This window comes from Muntiacus reevesi, chromosome 12, assembly GCF_963930625.1.
Source record: "Muntiacus reevesi chromosome 12, mMunRee1.1, whole genome shotgun sequence".
NCBI lineage: Eukaryota > Metazoa > Chordata > Mammalia > Artiodactyla > Cervidae > Muntiacus > Muntiacus reevesi.
Window position 1 is genome coordinate 64,683,793 of NC_089260.1, and position 12,284 is coordinate 64,696,076.

A 12,284-nucleotide genomic window follows, 5' to 3' on the forward strand; every position below is an offset into this window, starting at 1 on the left:
CATGGCATCCAGTCCCATTACTACATGGCAAAGAGAAGGGGGGAAAATGGAAGTGAGAGTTATTTTCTTGGACACCAAAACACTGCAGACAGTGACTGCAGCCATGAAATTAAAAATGCTTGCTCCTCGGAAGGAAAGCTATGACAAACCTAAACAGCATATTAAAAAGCAGAGACATCACTTTGCTGATGAAGGTCTATACAGTCAAAGCTATGATTTTTTTCCCAGTAGTCATGCACAGATGTGAGAGTTGGACCAAAAAGAAGGCTGAGTGCTAAAGAGGTGATGTTTGTGCCGGAGAAGACGCTAGAGAGTCCCTTGGACAGCAAGGAGATCAAACCAGTCAGTCCTAAAGGAAATCAGCCCTGAACATTCACTGGAGGGGCTGATGTTGAAACTAAAGCTCCAATACTCTGGTCACCTGACGTGAAGCGCTGACTCACTGGAAAAGACCTTGATGCTGGATATGAGTGAGGGCAGGAGGAGAAGGGGGCAGCAGAGGAGGTGGTTAGAGACCATCACTGGCTCAACAGACATGAATCTGAGCAAACTCCAGGAGACAGTGAAGAACAGGGGAACCTGGCGTGCTGCAGTCCACAGGGTTACAAAGAGTCAGACATGACTTAACGACTGAACAACAGCAACCACATGAAGAGCTCCTTGTAACTTGAACGTGAAGAGAAACCAAACCACCTAGGAACTTACCCACCTGATTCATGGTACCAAAACAAGAACAGACAATAAGAGTGAAGCCTCCTACGCTTCCACAAAACACTAACCACTGAAGTATGTCTTTGTAGACATTTAGAACATCTCTTTTAAGTCTTAACTATTTAAGGGCTTCCCAACTCCACTTAGGGGCTTCCCAGGTGGCGCTAGTGGTGAAGAACCAGCCTGCCAATGCAGGAGAGGCAGGGTCGATCCCTGGACTGGGAAAATCCCCTGGAAGAGGGCATGGCAATTCACTCCAGTATTCTTGCCTGGAGAATCCCATGGACAGAGGAGCCTGGCAGGCTGCAGTCCATAGCGTCGAAAAGATTCAGACATGACTGAAGCAACTTAGCCGCAGCAGAGTTCATCATTAACACCACTTACTTACTAGCCACCTGATCTTGGAGACAAATCACTTCATCTCACTAGGCCTCAGTTTTCTTCCCTGTAAAATGGGGCTAACAATTGTTCCTCCTCCATAAAGCCTCTGTAAGGGTAAAGTGTCCTCAGGCATGCCATGTGCCTTCAAAGTCCTGGTACCAAGCAGCTAGCTGCTTAATGAATGGGCAGAGCATGCCTCCTCCATCATCACCAAAGATGAAAGTGCTGGGCCAGCGCTACTCAATCAGTAACCCAGCTGACCTTCACATATCACACTGGACTCTCCCTTTCAGCCAACACTATGCATGCACCAATCTAAGTCTCTACGTGGAGAGCCTCTCCTTCTGTCTCCCTCAGTGGTGCCTGCTCCCTTCCTGGGAAAGCTCAGCCCTCTCCTCCTCATTTACTCACAATTTCCAAACGGTCACGAGTGAAACGGCACACGTCAGTGTGCTCTGGCTGCTGAATAAGCAAAACACTGGCTTCTTGCTTGGAAAACACTCACACACCAGCATGAAACCTTGGCAGCCCATCCACTCTTGCCTCTCAAAAGCAGCCACTCACTGTGTGCCAGCCCCGCCATGACTTCCAGAATCATGCGGGACCCTTTGCCCCCAAAGTTGAAGCCTGGAAGTAAATTCTTTTCTTTTCTTTGTTTTTTAACCAAGGATGTCTGACCCAGTTCCTAAAGTGTTCATCAGTGATAGGTCAAAATAAAAGCAGCAACATCTGCAAAGCATAGAACTCTTTGCCAAGAGGACAAACCAAAAGGGAGTGTGTGGGTTAATTTGGGGTGCCAAGTTAGGAGATCTAACACAACTTTTTATGTGACATTTACGCATGCTACTTTGGAATTCAAAGAGCAAAACAGTCCATAAATAAATAGGAAGACAATTGCCAAAACTAGAAAAATATTTTTTAAAAAAATCCAAGCTGCCCAAATCAATTCCTATTCCTGAGTTTCCACATCACCAAAAAAGTACCCAAAATTTCTCCTCCTACGAATAACCACAAGATAACCCAAACAGCAGTCTTAAGTTTCCACCTATTTCACTTGTGAAGCCTGTGCCAACAAGACTTTGTGGTTTGCCCCAAAACTTTTCATTATATTTTGAGGGTAATAACCTTAAGCCCCATAATTTTTGAGAACTGAATGCTGATATAATGTAAAATGTAAGATATTTACAAATGTACCTCTTTCACACATACAAGCTTCAGGGGGGTGGGATTAAAAGTTCAACCGTGGTAGTTATCTATCAATTAAGAAACCAAACGACATATTTCATATTTAGGCTAAAGGCAATCCCTCTTGAATCCGACCTCATGGAATTCAGTTAGGGAGTTAAAAGATGGACTTCCCTGGTGGCCCAGCAGTTAAGAATCCGCCTGCCAATGCAGGGAACATGGATTCAATCCCTGGTCCGGGAGGATCCCACATGCCATGGAGCAACGAAGCCCTAGTGCCACGACTACTGAGGCCCGAGCACTCTAGAGCCGGTGCTCCGCAAGAGAAGCCACCGCAATGAGGACCCCGCCTCGAGGACCGCAACACATAGGACCTCACTCGCCACAAATCAGAAAGCCTGCTCACAGCCAAAACAAATAATAATAAGATAAATTAAAAAAAATTTTTTTTTAAGCAATTAAAAGATGGAGACTGGGGACAATGACTTCTTGACTAGGACTGTACCAAAGTCAGAAAAAACAGTTACAAAATTATTGTGCCGCTCTTGATGAAACAATCACTATTGTATTCTTTTTTTATTTTTTATTTTATTTATTTTTTTATTTTTTTATTTTTCAGTGGGTTTTGTCATACATTGATATGAATCAGCCATAGAGTTACACGTATTCCCCATCCCGGTCCCCTATCCCACCCTGAGTATTACCAATGTACTCTAACATGGCACTTTTGAACTTCTAGCCTGGTTCCAATTCCTTCTCAAGTTCATAGGACTGGGTCTGTTTTTCTACCCAACCTTGCAAAACAGCAGAGCCCACCAAAAAATGTATCAGCTGCATTTGCCTTTAAATTTAGTAATCTCAAACAAAGATCCAGAGCAGCTGCATATAATTTGAAAACACTAACCCTATCCTCCAGTGTGGCCATATAATATGGGCACATACCCCTACAAACAGCATCACCAACTGTACACTTACCCTTATCAGACCCCACACAAACAGAATACAGTAACATTATCTGAATGTGCAAAGGAAAAGTTAATGCAATTGACAGCTCCATCAGCAGGCCCTGAAGGACTTATCTAGAAGGAAAATAGCCCCTCAGTCTAACCAATATCACATCCTTTAGAAGCATATACAGTAGGCACAGAAAAAGGATGCAAAATGCTTCCACATCAGCATGTTTCAGTTCATCACAATTAAGTGAAGGACAGACTGGTCATAGGGTTGAATGCCTGGCAAGTCCACTTAATCCCAGGCACCAGGCATCAGGCTGGTTCAACAGACAAGACAGTTGACAGAAACAAAACCACAACAAAGAAAAAAGAGTCATTTACCTCTGGCTTTCCAACAAACCTACTTAGATGGTGCTTCTCCACCTGAATTTCAAAATTCAGTTCAATGACCCAACATTAACTTCAGAGAGAATCCAGAAGCAACCTCAACTGGCCTAAAACATCCAGACTCATTTGCAGCATCAGGTCGGCAAAACAGGACCCAGCACTAGCAGAAACCTCTCCCCTCCTTAAATGTAGGACCCCGGTGCTTCTGAGTACACACACAGTTCTGGGTGTAACCTGGCCCAGGAACAAGTATCACAGCCTGCATCAAGAGCAGTCTGCTCACAGAAGCCCAAGCTTCTTAGCATTACAGAGGAGGAGCCGCGGGGAGCTTAGATGAGAAAGAGCTCCCCAAACCTCAGATAAACCAACCACAGAAGAATCCACCCAGGGAAGACGATCTGCCTTCCTAACTTCCTCCAGTGCTATCTTTTTTTGGGTTGAGAAGGGAGCGGCACTTTATGGCACTTACATATGGGGCAGAGTTCCAGGGCAAATAGCCCGTTTTTGAGGAGGTTCAGAGGCTTCCCAGCTCCCAGGCTTGCAGATTCCTCCTTATGTACCTACTCAGCCCTATCACTAATGCACCTAAAATTTTAAAGCAAATTGCTAAGCTCTTGACGCTGTCGGAGGCACCCACAAGCTTTCCCCGGAGACCTAGAGAAGAGGAGCGATTCTTTCTGCATCTCAGGCCTCCCTTCTTCCTGTCTTTCCAGCTCCCTGGGGCAGCATCGGCCTCGGGGATCCATTCACAGCTTAGGAGCGCCCTGTGGGCAGGAACTGCTGGCGCAGCAGCCTGACTCTACCAAACCAGACAGCCAGGGGAGCCGGGTGGGGACCAGTCTGCATAGATAGCTCTTTCCACCCAGGGCTTTAGGACAAGAGAGGAGGAGGAATCCCAGGGTGGAGGCAGTCCCGGCCAGAGCTCCCTCTCATTCCTCTGGGGTTTTTCCACCAGTCCTAGCCGATGCAGCTCAGCCTGCCTGGCCAAGCCGGGCCGTGGAGAGGTCCATTAATTGACCATCTCCCAGTCCCTTGCTGGTGACCTTGGCCACGTTGCTTTGCCTCCCTCTGCCCTCGGGGGCCTGACACCATCTACTCGGCGGGTTACGAGAGGGTCAGGATGATGTGGAAAGCGCCCAGAAGGGCTCAAGCCAGGGAGAGGACTTCCCTCTTCTCAGGGCTGTCCACAGCCTGTTCAACCCTCTCCCCACCTCTAGCCTCGAGGGGAAAACGGAGCTGGGGGCTGCGCGTCCCATGTCCCCCGCCCACCACCTGGCCGCGGGGTGGGCTTGGGGAAGTCCCGCAGTGGGGGTGTGGCTCCCCCAGGCCCCTTACATCCCCTTCCTCGCCGGCTCGGAAATCGACGCAATCCAACTGCGAGGCAGCGGCCGCGAGCCGAGGCAGCGAGGCGCGCCGGCGGGCGGGCCGGGGTCCTCGCGGGGCTGCGCGCGGAGGGCACCGGCCCGACCTACCTCCTCCAGCAGCGTGACGGTGTTCCTGCAGTTGTGCAGCCGCGTGGTGAAGCTCGACGTGGTGGGCGAGTTGTAGTCCTCGGTGGTCTCGGCGATGAACTCGGAGACGGAGATCTGGTCCGGCATCCTGCCGGGGGAGGGGGCGAGACACAAGCGAGGGCGGGGGGTGAGTCACGGCGCAGGCTCCCGGGCCGCGGGCCGGCCGGCGGCTCATGAACGCCCCCCGCACGCAGCCCGCCACCCGCCGCCCGGCCTGGCGCGGCTGCGATCCCGGCGGCGGCGCGAGGAAGCTCCGGCGGGCGAGAAAGGAGGCGGCGGCGGCGGCCGCGATCAGCGATCGGCACGGGGCTGCCTGCTCACACGCTCTGACAGGCAACAGCGCGGACACCGACTGACTGAACACACGCTCCCGAGAGCGGGCGGGCGGCAGGCGGGCTGGCGGCGCTGCCGCGACAGTCACGCGACAAACAAGGAAGTGCTCTGCGCACGCGCCGCCGCGCACCGCCCACGCCAGCCCCCAGCCCCGCCCAGGCCCCGCCCCTGCCCCCCCCCCCCCCCCCCCACCAAGCCCCGCGCGCAGCGCTCGGACTGGGTCCCCCCCCCCACCGGCGGCCCAGGCCGCGCGGCTCTCGCGGTGGCGAATGCCCGCGTTCCCAGAGCCGCCCCCGGAGCGGTTACTTGGGCGAGCTCCTTACGCGAGCGTTTCGCAAGAAGGGGAACCAAAAAAAAAAGTTGTGCGCGTTCTTTTTTAGCCCCGTGTGGGTGCAGGAAGCGAGGCCCGGAGGGCCGCCTCTGTCTGCACGGGTCGCGCCCGGCGAGAGGGGCGCGCGGCGGCGGCCTCTGGGGCCCGGCTTGCAGCTTGCCCGCCCGCCGGCTCTGGCCCCTCACTCCCTTGGCAGGGCGCTCACTAGCGGCTAGCTTTGTGCCGTTTGCTGAAGCCGCTGAAGTGCTAAGTAAAGACCCTATAGGAAGGTTCCCCCCCCACCCCCGTTTTCTAATCTTTCATTTATACTGGCTTTTGTCGTTGTTATTGTTTTTAACGCGAAGGACAGAGGAGGGGAAGAGGTGTAAAAGGCATTTCCCGAGGTGCAAATGGTGTACAATGCTAAGTAGATGCCAAATTTCAGCGGAAAAATTACCAACAGATTGCTCATCCTCAGCCCTGGCAGATGGCTATTTTCTTCAGTCTACTTAGCCCAAAGAATCCATTTAATTTCTCACCATTGGTTGCGGATCAAATTGGTTTAAAAAAAAAAAAGAAACAAACACCAACTAGGCCCTTAGGAAGCGCCTGACGATTGGCTCCTATAATTGGAGCCAACTGGAGCCGGCTCATAAAGTCCCAAATTCACCAACCTGGGCAGAAGGCTAGCCCTCGGGCCTCCTCTGGGATTGAGTTCTGCGATCTTGTACAGTTATCTGTCCTCTGGTCCTTCTTCCCCAAACCACAACAGAGTGCCCACTGGCAGGGAGGGGCATTGGACCCGGGAGTGATTGTCAAATGAAAACTGCATCTCCTCGCTCACTGCTGACAACTATTTACTAACGCCCTCCTCCTGCCGCTGGAGATTCGGAAACAGACAATGCCGCTACTCTTCCACAACAGTAGTAAGGGAAACAGACAAGCAATATACGTGTAATATAAAGTGAAGTATATACAGAGGAAGCAAGTGATGCAGGAGCTACGGTTTGAGGAATGAGCAGAGAAAACCTCCTTGACAAAGTGACATTAGAGCAGAAGAGAGAATGAAGGAACTTCATTCCAGGAACTTTCCTGGTGGACCAAGACATCCCCGCTCCAGTGCAGGGGACCTGGGTTTCATACCTGGTCAGGGAACTAGATCCCACGTGGCACAAAGGAAAGAGTTTCTGAGACGCAGCTAAAAAGATGCTGCAGGGGCAACAAAGATCAAAGGTCCTGTGTGCCACAACTAAGATCCGATGCAGCCAAATAAACAATAAAAAGAAGAAACCAGAATGAGGGGCTGCCTCTGCAGGTATCCTGGTGGCAATGGGACCTTGGCCTTCTGTTGCCTCCCATGAACATGAATGAAGAGGGCGCTAGCCCCATGAGGCTGGTAAATGATAACAGATGAGAAGGTGCTCTGTGCCCAGGAGAGCCTTTGTACACGTTCAGGGTGTTCTGTCTGCCTGTGCTGGCTGTCCTGAACCTGCGCTGTGTCTCTGGGGAAGCGCTGATTAATGTCAGGAAGGCAAGCATTGCAGCTAACGAGAGAAGGCCTTGGTGAGGCAGCATACAGGAACAAAGACCCTGCTCTGGCAAAGTGTTGAGACGTCAGTTTTGAGAGGCATCCTAAAAAACAAAGGAACAAACAGGTACACACTTCTCCTCCTTCTACATTAAAAGTCTGCACTGGGACACACCAAGGTTGAGGTTTTGGGGAGACTGCCAGATGGCATTTAAGACCCACACCTGGAGGTCACTTGTTCACATGCTGTTACTGACAGAATATGAGACACCAGAAAAAAACCCTACCTCTTTTCCCATATACTAACTGGGTCATCCTGCATCGAGAAGGTTCTGTGACTTGGGAACAACTATGTCCACTACTAGCTTGTGCTCATTAAGCTCCAAGAGCCTCAAGTAACCCCATGTTTACCCCCATGCAGCAGCTGAGGTTCTAACACCCAGCACTCAGCCTTCCAACCACTCCAAGAAGGCCATCCTCTAGGCTAGAAATCAATTGAGACTCTGGTTTTGCATTATTTCCACTTTTCACTCTCTTTCAAGTTGTCATCGAATACCTGTCATCCCTGCTGGGCTGGTAGCTCCTTCTGTCACATATGCATGGCTTAGAGCAAACACTTCATAAATATGAGTTGTTATTAAAAAGCCTGGAGTCAGTGAATAATTGCCTCAATTCCAGGAGGTCTGGATTCCAGAGCTTTCTCTCCTGATAACTGATGCTGTCAGCTTGGGTCTTAGTGCCCTCACTTCAATAAAATAAAGGGATGCGTATGTCAAAATGACCACAGAGATCCTTCCCACCTGGAGCTGAGTCTGTGTCTGCCCTCAGCTCTACAGAGGCAAGGAATAAAGATTATTACAACAAGCTAAGCTAACTGTGATGGTAAACAGTGGGGATTGCTTTCTTGATGGAATTCACCAGAGTCCAAACTGCTGCCACCAACTGTTGTTTCAGTTTCATTTGAAGATTATGTTATGTATCTGCTCCTCCTCCCCATCTCCCCTGGCCAAGAAAGGAATATGTGAACAATGAGATATTGTGCCCAGATAAGTACATACCTCCTTAGACTGGTATGCAATTAGAATTTCAAAGATTCACACCTCCACCCCCCATTTCTAGGGTTCATGAGCCATAATCCTTGTAAAATTTGAAACCATGCCCCAGCACAAACCATCTGCACATCTCATTTTCTCAGACACCCTGAAAACCATTCCTGGCTATCTTCTGTGGATAGAGTCTGATGCAGGCAAAACTTAAACACTAGATTTCTTTATTCAGAGCTGCTCAGAAATATTTGCTGTTATTTAGTTGCTAAGTCATGTACAACTCTTTTGCAACCCCATGGACTGTAGCCCACCAGGCTCCTCTGTCCATGGGATTTGACTGGCAAGAATACTGGAGTGGGTTGTCAATTCTTTCTCCAGGGGATCTTCCCAACCCAGGGATTGAACCCACGTCTCCTGCATTGGCAGGTGGATTCTTTACCACTGAGCCACCAGGGAAGCCCGCTCAGAAATACACATCATCATTTTTGGAGCCAGGAAAAACACAGACACATACTCATGCACACCCAGTTTTGTCTAAAGTGTGCATCATCTCTTTCGTCATCATCATCACCCCCATCCAATGCTGTTCTGCACCCTTGCACTCCTCAAGCCTGTTTGTTACTCTGGGCACTGCTGATGAGATAAGAATGGTCCTTACAGAATGCTTTTCTTCCCCTTGAAAAGCAGGGATAAGAATAGTGGTGGCTTATTCTCATGGTCAGCAAGGGCACTAGTGACCCCACAGGCACCAGGGAATTGGCTGAGTTAGATTCCCAGTTGTAGCGTCACTCATCTATCTGCCTAACAACCAAGGTGGTGCATTTGCAAGATAGCTGACAATGTAGCAGGGGTGGGAGAGTGCGGAGGAAGTGTGGGGTCCTTTCTGGGCACAAAAACCAGGAACTTTCCTGGTGGTGCAGTTATTAAGACACAGAGCTTCCACTGCTGGCGACATGGGTTCAATCCCTGGTCGGGGAACTAAGATCCCACATGCTGCGCACAGCCAAAAAAATAGAAGGGGGAAAAAAGAAACCAAGAAGAGCTATCAGTGATCTTATTCACATGCCTAGAAGGTGGCCCAGGCTGACACGATGGAATTACAGCATTCATCAAAGGCTCCCAGTGCCTTCATGGGGCAAGGCAATGGGATAGTGTGGGAAGAGACTATGCTTTGTGTTACCTGGATCTGGGTTTGAGTCTGCACTTTGTCACTTCTAATAATGCATTGTTGTCTCATCTGTGAAATCAGTATAGTAATAAAATGACTATGTTACAGGTTGTTAAGTGAAATAAATTGAGAAGCTGTGGATAAAGCAGTTGATGCATAGCAAATAATCAACCAATGTCAATTCCCTTTGAACTCCCTTTTTATGTGAAGTATGACCAAGAATAAATCTCTTTTCATTCCAGGACTCAGATCTCTCCCTAAATTAGTCACCTAGCAGAGGAAAGAAGAGAGGGAAGGGGAAACTTCACAGTAATTCCCAAAGTCTGGGATCTCAGATTTGGGGATCGTCTTTAGAAACTTTGCTTATTCTTGTAAGTATCCCTTTGGGGATTTATTTAATGGTCAGAGACCAGGCCACATAAACTTCTGGGATACAGACATTTTAAAATTCAATTTAATATTTGTTGAAATACTTTCTTGCTTTGCCCTCTGTATGTGTAAGCCAGCAGTTTGTTAACTATGACATTGGGCAAGGTACTTCAACAATAAAACTTGGCTTTATTGTTTATAAATATGTAAAATAATAAAACTTGCTTTTAAAACCTTTTTTAAGATAGTAAATGAGATTACGTATGTAGGGAGTGTATTACAGTGCCTGGCAATAAATGAGAATTTGGGATGAGTGAAGTGCTTCATACATACATAGTGAAATAAAGCATTTAATTTTCTCCTGGCAGCTTTGCACAGCACAAATGCCTGAATAAAACGGCTCTTCTTCACAGTAGTTCACCTGTGTCTGTGCTGGGGGATATTGGGGCCCGTCCCTTCCTTTAATTGTCGGGCCCTCAATTGTAGCACAGCATCATGGTCAAATATTTACTCGGGAATGCGGCACATCTCAATTTAGCTCTTTGTCCAAAATACCTACCAAGCCCACCATCTCTTCTCTACCCCTAAAGACGCTGCCCTAATCCAGGGCCCCATCTGTGGCCTGGTCTCGGGTCTTCTAACAGCGCTCGCTGACTCTGGACCTGCTCCTCCAGCTCCTCCTCTACACAGCTCTGGGGAATTCCACTGTAATCTATCTCTTTTGTGTAATTTCCATAGTTAAAAGCCTTTCTTTGATTCCACATGACTTAGGGATTTTTAAAGCCCATAGGTATATTTGCCTTTTCCTTGATAATCCTTGGACTTTCCCACCAGTAGGCTTTGGGGCATGTCATTCCATTGGCCTGGAATTCCCTGCCTGATCTTTCAGCCTGGTGAAATCCTTGTGAAAGTTTTGTTTTGTGGTGTCCCTGACTGCTTGCTACGGCCAATGGCACTTGGAATGAAATCTCCACCCTAGCTCTTAACAGCTGTTCTGGCCCCCTGCTTAGACCTTAAGTACAAAATCTAGGATTTGTCTATCCTTGTTTCATGTACCAGGTTATATTGCCTTAATCTTCCTTGTTCTCTAACAGTCTCCTTAGTCAGACTTCCAGCTGCTTGAGAGCAACAGTCATGGTTTAATCACCTTACCATCTGTAAGACCTCACAAAGACCTGGTCCAGAGTGAGGGGTCAATAACGCATGTTGCTGAGTGTGTTTGCTGTGGGCCGTGGGGTCAGGGAAGAGAGACTCCAGTTTTCAAAAGCAGAAGAAATCTGTTCTCCACACTGATGGGACACGCATGACTCACTCCCACCTATTTTCTTTCTTTCCTCCTATGGGAGGCCAAGGCTCCCAAGACCAGGCTGCTTGTACTGAAAACTGCTCTGCTCTTTTATGCGCTGCCTTAACGAGAGCTTATCCCCGCCTCTTTAACGTGAAGTGTTGAAGTTATGTTAATCTTGTTAATCGTAGTTTATTTTGCGAAGTCAGCTGAACACTGATACATGTGTCTTAAACCAGTGGTTCTCTTTTTTTTTTTTCTCCCAATGCCTTGTCCCAGAGTATACTTGAGGATTTGTCAGACTAGAGTGTGGAGGAATGGAAAAGGGTTCAGAAGTCTTTAGAGGTCAGCAACAGAGCCTCGTCTCTTCCTCTTAGCCAAATGAACTCATACTCTGTAGAAGGAGTGAGATACTCAGAACTGTATTAGAGAAAGCCTAACCCTCACTGTACACAGGAATATGATTTTATTTTAAAGACCATTTTTAGACATCATCATAGTGCATGTATTAGGAACTGCAAAGATAAGTGCTTTGGAAAAGGTGTTTTCTGAGGGAGGTGATGTTAAATGTTCTTTAGCAGAGACAAGACTTGTGGCAACATGGTTTCTACCTTCTAATATCTGTCTTAGGAAATTGGTGGCAAACATGTCCTATGTGTTTTCAGGAGATGAAATCTGGTCCTATGAATGAGTGAAGAGAGGAGGAAGATTTTGGCTGTGACCAAGAGGTGCAGTGTGTGCCTCTCATGCTAGGCCACAGTGGGTGCATGCGCTACATATAGACTGTAGCCTTCCAGGCTCCTCTGTCCATGGGATTCTCCATGCAGGAACACTAGAGTGGGTTGCCATGCCCTCCTCTAGGGTATCTTCCTGACCGAAGGATCAAATCCATGTCTCCTATGTCTCGTGCATTGGCAGATGGGTTCTTTACTACCAGCGCCACCTAGGAAGCCCAGGCTACAGTGGGTAGGAGATATACTTTTGTATCACTGCGTCTCTGTCCACTGAAAGTTAATATTCACAGAGAAGGGCACCAAGACCCAGAGAGTTGCTCTGCTCCCTGGGCAGCAGGGACTGGTGCCCGGGCCCGAGGTCTTTCCCCTGCACCTGTCTGCTG